This window comes from Accipiter gentilis, chromosome 23 (assembly GCF_929443795.1).
Source record: "Accipiter gentilis chromosome 23, bAccGen1.1, whole genome shotgun sequence".
Classification (NCBI taxonomy): Eukaryota; Metazoa; Chordata; class Aves; order Accipitriformes; family Accipitridae; genus Astur; species Astur gentilis.
In genome coordinates, this window is record NC_064902.1 from 18,112,066 (window position 1) to 18,118,762 (window position 6,697).

Sequence of the window (6,697 nt, forward strand, 5' to 3'; positions counted from 1 at the left end):
AATGCAGGCACAGGAGCCCGGCTGAGTTTACCTACAGTAATATTGTGTATTGCATCACCCTGCGTTAAGGGCACAGAGGGCTGCTCAGCCTCGGGTGATGTTATACACAGCTATCCACACCGCATGATGCAGAACTAATCTCTTCCCGTGTTTGATTCTGTTTCTCGTTTCTATATCCCAGCATCTAACTGAATTTAAAAGGGAATGAAGGAGCTTGCTGGGTTTCCTCCACCCTGTGAAGAGGAGCTGGTTGCGTGCAGAGTGGCTGCCGACTTGATCCTGTTTCCCACCCACTCTTTTGCAGTGACTAGCAGCCTCACTGGTGATGAAAGCTGCATGGTGGCAGCTGAGATTGGCTTCTGCTCCGGGCATCCTTGTCCTTGAAGCAAATCAAAGGTACCCAACGTATATGCAGCAAACAGCAGTACCTGCTCCCAGAATGCTAGAGTCCTGGAGGAAGATTTCTTGGGAAAACTCGCATCAAGAAGAGAAGCCCTCGTGGAGTTACAATCACTTGTCACAACAGTTTTATTTTGGGGGGCGGGGGGGAACCCCAACAAAGCCCCAGCTGCCTTTTTATGATGGTCTTCTGCAGCTTTAATGCACCATCCCTCTAATACCTTAAAACTCATGTGAGGTGGGGTTAATTTTGGGGGAAAATACCTGCATCATATAACAGCTCAGAGTACTATGATCTGCAAACAACAGTGTCCCAGAGACTACTTGCAAACCTGTGTGAGGTCCCCCTCTCCCTAAGGCACTGATCCTGATTTCAGGCTCAGCCAATGTTGTGCAGTTCCAGCTTTTTTCTGCTGTGGAGTGGGAATTGCTCTTCTTGGTGGCCCTGTAATGTCTCTCCTCTCTGGAACATCAGGAGGTTTTAATGAGATCTAAAGCTCTCCACCTTGTTGAAGCATTATTCAGGCAGCCCTGAGGCAGGTGATCCTCTTTCTGTCCTGTTGACAACTATTTGAGAGTTTATTTGTGGCAGGTCAGCCTTGGAGATGGAATGGTCTTCTGGCCCCAGCTGTGTCACAACTGCTTAAGGCCATTCCTTGGAGAAGGTGCTTCTAGAGGGGCTGGATGCATTTGGACCCTGCAGCCACAATTCATTGGATGAGTTTTGACAGTATGAGTTGCAGATCTTTGCTAACCTGGTTTCTTTTCACTGAAAGGAGTAAGGAAACTCACAAGAACATTTCCATCAGAAGCCACAGGAGACCCAGGGGCTCATGCCCTTGGAAACAACTCCAAGGATTTAGGTGGTTGCTGCCTTTCTAGTACGTTACCATCGTTTCACACCTTCCTAAGTGAGGGGATGCACAGGATCCCATGAAAATAATTATTTTAGGTAAAACTGGGATTATGCAGTGACTCTAAGTTGGCTGAAAGCGGCAGAAGATGTAAAAAAAGCAGAAGAAGATGTAAAAAGTCCCCTTTACTTTTGGTACAAATGAAAGAGTGGCCTGCTCTGCTCTGGCTAATGTGTAATTACACCTTCAACACAACCTTATGCCCCAGCTGTTTGTTTGCCCACGTTTGTGTGCACAATCTGAAATGCCGCTTGGCTCTGCATTCAGTGGTGTTTGAAAAACCCCCCAATATTTGTCCTAATTTTCAATCATTCAGGGCTTGGCATAGCCAGTCTTCTGCCATAAAAGTTAATAGCTCAATTCTTGATGCATCTTTGAGTACTTCAACCATGTTGTTTTTCCCTTTCTATGCAGTCATTTTCCAAATATAACAGAGGAAGACTCCACTGGGATTAAAATGTAAATGAGACGAAGATGCAATAGCAAAGGAATAATTTGTTTGAATTCCCCAGTGAAAACATTCCAGTTATTAGATTTAGATTAATTGTAGCCATCTTTTTACCAACACAAATGTTTTGGTTTGGGCTGCTGATTAAACTCCTGCAACAGGGGAAAAACAGAAGAAATGATATCACTGCTCGGTTTATTTTATCATCTCCAGGAAACCAGCACAACCAGCAGCGATGCTTCATGCACCTGGCTGGTTTGACGGCACAGACACAGGGCTGGAGCCATCTAAGAGGTCTGCTGGCTCCAGAGAGAGTTATTTCATGTCATATGAATCTGCCTACCAGCCCTCCACGCTATTAATACTGGGGTTCAGCAAAAAAGCAAGTTTGACATTTCATTACTTTTTGTTTTGACGTCTCCTTGACCCCCTTGTAAAACGTTACTTGGTGGAAAGCAGAGCCACGAGGCTCTGCCGGTGTCCTGGGTGGTTCTGAGCGGTGCCAGCACAGACGTCCCTTGGCTCCGCACCAAGGAGGCTCCATGGAAATTAAAGGTCCCCCCAAAACAGCCATGGGGATGTCAAGGCATGCGGATCGACCATGCTCGACCCACATGCCCCATTTGGAGCACACATGGGTGCTGCCCGCATCCCTCCTGCTCTTTGGTGCCCCAGCAGCCGCCGGGCAGAGTTAGGTTCCCTTTAATTAAAACCTCAGGCATGAAAATACTAGTGGTAAATCCCTGAATGCTGGAGGTTTTGTGGCTAAACACTGAGGAATGTGTTGTATCAGCCTGGTCACGCTCAGTGGTGAGGAGAGCGTGGGGGCATAAGGGTAATTCTGCATTTGCCGGGCAGGGAACTATTGATCTGTCCCCAGGCTTACATTTTGTGATTGCACCTGGTTGGGGTCCAGAGCCAAGAATTTTGCTGAATTCAAACCCTTTCCCAAGTAATAATCTGTATTAGTACAGATTGATCCCTTGAAAAAAGTTAAGAATATTATTAGGAACATAAATGTGTGCGCCTATTTTCAGAGGACTGGGTATCTTTCCCCTAAGATGGATTGCACTGAGGAAAGTAACGGTATCGCGTCCTGGGCCAGCGGGGCCAGCCCTTTGGTTTTGCGGACAATTGTGGCTTATAATCTCATTCATTAATTCAGAAGCTCCATTTTAACCATGGTTATGGATTGGGTTTCATTGCTGATGCTTTTTATGAGCAAATGGAAAATGACAGTGGAATAGTTTTGAGAAATGGAAGTGAGAATCACAGACGCTTTAAAGAAGTGCAGTTAGCTCTTTAGGTGCTCGCTTACCCGGTGCTGTTTTCATGCAGCAGAGCTAGGTATGGATTTTTTTTTTTTTTTTTTTTTTTTTTAATGTGGAAGCAATTTCTAAAGCCTTTAATTGACTTTCAAAGACTCAATGAAGGAAAAACACTGTTGGGTTTATAGAGTTGTAGCTCCTACCTTTGGCTGCAATAAAATGCCTTGCGTAAAAGGCTTCGAACAAAATTCTTTCCAAATAGCAAAGTGGTCTACTGAGAATAAATAGAAATGGTTTCCATTCTTAGAGGAGCCTAGTTTTTTTTCCTTTTTTTTTTTTTCAGGAAAGGAAAAAAACACTCAAGTTGTCAACACTAGTCAATTTTTTTGTGACCTTGTCTTTTAAATATTGTCCATCAAACCTTGGGCTTCAGTAAGTGAAGGATGTTAGTTCATTTGATTTAAAAATCATGGCTTAAAATATCTATGGGAACTGTCATGGAAAGCTTTGGAAAAATTGGAAAATGGGCCCTTCTGGGGAGAGAGGAAGAGTTTCAGATTCTGCCTTGCTCCTGGAGCACTGGGAATACAATTGCAGTCACTTATTTACATGGAGGACTGCGATAGGGAAATGACTCATTTGAAAAGGTATTTTGCAATTTTAATCAATTTTGCTGCCGCTTGCCAGCAAATTAAAAAACCTGCCCTCCAGGAAGCGTCTGCTGGCTGCGGATGAGTAAGCAGAGCCCGGCCCCGCGGGAAACCTGTGCTCCTGAAATGGAGGGGGAACACTCACGGAGAAAGCTGCAGTGAGATGAGCCCACGTCTCCCCAAATTGCTCGGAAGTCCTTTTTGACCTAGTGAGCCCAGGATTTCTACTGTCAGTCCCACCCTCTGCCCACAGGCTGTCACGCTTTGCTTGTGAGCATCTCTTCAGAACAGCAACACAAGGGCAAAGACTAATTGTTTTCAGACATCTTTAGAAATCATTTGTTTGCCCCCAATACCTCCTGCTGCAACTGCCTTCCTGCTCCAGTTCTGAGTTTGCCACCAGTTTGTGTGAACATTTACCCAGAAGGTGTCATGCCAGGGTTTGCTGCGGAGGACTGTCTTTAACGTGACACCAAATTTAGGATTTCTGCAAAAGGAAACTCCCGTCTTCCAGCTGAGGTCATGGCTGGAGCTGTACCTGCTGCTTCATCCCTCTGCTCCCAGGGATTTCCATCTGCCCTCCCCACCTCCCGCACTGCTGCTAAGGATGTGCCCAAGTTCAACCTCGGGTGCCTTTATTTAGATTTGCTCCAATTTTTTTTATTTTTGGCAGAACACAGAAACCAGCTGCTGAAACAAACTTCATTCCCATTTACTAGAAAAACTCCACTAATCCAAACCCTCATCCCTCTGCAGGAAAACAGCGGAAAACAGCCGTGTCCCCTTGGCCAGCCCCTTGTTCAGCTGCAGATGAGATTTTCATACAGAAAAGACTTTAATTGTCTCCTGCGATGGCAGACCGCCCGCCCCTGCACCCTGCGCCCTCGTGCATGCAGAACTGTACATCGTACAAGCGATGCAGTAAAAGCAGGTATCCTTACGGCCCATAAAGTGGGTCTGGGCTTTACCAAAACAAACTCTCCAGGTCGTCACGCTGTGACCCTGCACCTGAGAGTAAAGGTCTTCTGGTGGTTTTAAGTTTACTCAGTTTTATAGGAAGAAAGAAACAGTAGTAATAAAACATCTTACAGATGCGTTGTTAAAGCTCTAGATTAACTGTACCAGGAAAATTACTGAGCAAGGCACTGATTTCCCCCCCCCCCCCCCCCCCCCCTCCATTATTGCTTAATTGCATATGTAGAAATATGGGATTTACAGTAACACAGGGTCTGTTTTGGGAGCGTTGGAGGGAGGGTGGAAAGAGGGAGGAGACTGACGTATTTGCACCTGAACCGAAAGTGGTACCGCTGTTAAAATCATGTTGTTAATTCAAAATTAGAGAAGAAACGCCAGCCCATAGCAGCAAGCTTTGTCTCCCCGTTCCTTGGGGAGGGAAGAGCTGTGTACAGACCCAGAAGGGTGTGAGACGGGACAACGGCAAAACCTTACAGAGCCCTTTGCGAGTGCAGGGATTTGCTCTTTCCCAGACTATCTGGGAAGGGCTCCCAGCATTCCCACGCGGGGAGTGCGGGCAGGCAGGGACCTCCTGTCTCAGGCAGAGCGGGACAGGGAAGCCCACTGCCCCCTGCGACATCGCTACACGGGTGGTGTTTGGCTCAAAAAGAAGAGGAAAGAAAAACGTGATCAGCAGCAGTGTTTAAATGCATATTTTAAAACCAGCCGATTTCCACACACCTAACTAGGGTGACTTGGTTTTTGAGCGTTAGGTTGTCTTTTTTTGAAAACAGGCTGACTACAGCTTTATAGGAGATTAGGGAAGAGTTGGTCTGAGCCTCAGCATACAGAGAAGCCAAGGGGGAATGGAAGCTCTGCTTAGGGGCACATATGCAGTGCAGGTAGGGCAATTGATTTGCAGGCAAAATGTCTTTTGCCAAAATGATTCATAAAATCTGCCCGGATCATGCCCCAGTCTTCATGGTTACACATGGAGGGAAGAAGATCTCCCTCTCCCGGGAGGCTGGAGGCAACAGCTGCCACGTCCGTATGAATTTCCCCAAAATTTTGGCTAGGAGGGCATGAGGCTGAATTCTTCCAAGACCTGTGGGACTGTTACTAAAGCCAGGGGGAAGCAAGGTTGAGCAAGATGCGTGTCTGGTAGCGAAACTGCAACTTCCCAGCGAGAGCAAACACTGCTAACGTTTCCCCAGATGGACTTCAATGTAAAAACTCGAATATACAGCAAATTGGTGAACGTAAACGGCGGGTGGAGAGCTGGGCGAGTCTGCAATGGTGGAGTGGTACTGGGACAGGAGAGCAGCCTGTAACTTTGTAATGGGGAGAAAACAGCCGGGATGCTGGTGGAAACACGGGGGAGGGACAAAAAAATAATTGCCATTTAAATAACCGAGGATGGTTTAATTAACACCCGCGGGGCAGCTGGGTGCTGCTCCTGCCTCCCGCAGCGCCTCGGCTTGGGGGGACGGGTTGGGGGGGGCGTCCAGGAAAACCAAGGAAGGGAAAAAAAGGGCAAAGCAGAAAGGCAGGGAAAAGCCGGAGGAGGAGGTTTGGTCTGTGTCCCCGTCCGCCGGGGCGGGCCGGTCCCGCGTGGGGCGGTGCGGGCGGCTCCCCCCGCCCCGGTCCCGCTTCTCCCATCCCGTCCCGTCCCGGCGGCCGTGGGGGCACCGCGGTCCCGCAGGTGGGTGCTGCTGCTGCCCGGGGGGGGGGTGTGGGTGGGTGTCCCACGCGTGTCCAGGGGCTCCAGCCTTTCGGAGGGGGGCCGGGCACGCACGAGTGGGGCCGTGAACCAGGTCGGAGCAGCCGTTTCTTATCTTATACCCAATTCCACGGGGTATTTTTGGCACCGTCCTGTTCTCCCCTCTGTCCCAGTACGGATGCCAGGAGGGGTTATTACATATAATTGATATTCTTTGCATTAAACGGCAATGCAAAACGGCAGGGGTGGGGCGCGACCTTAGAAATAACTAGATCGAAGCTGCGTCGGGGCGATGCTGTCGCAGCGGACTGGGGGTCTGGGGGGAGCAGCATCTCCGGGGCTGA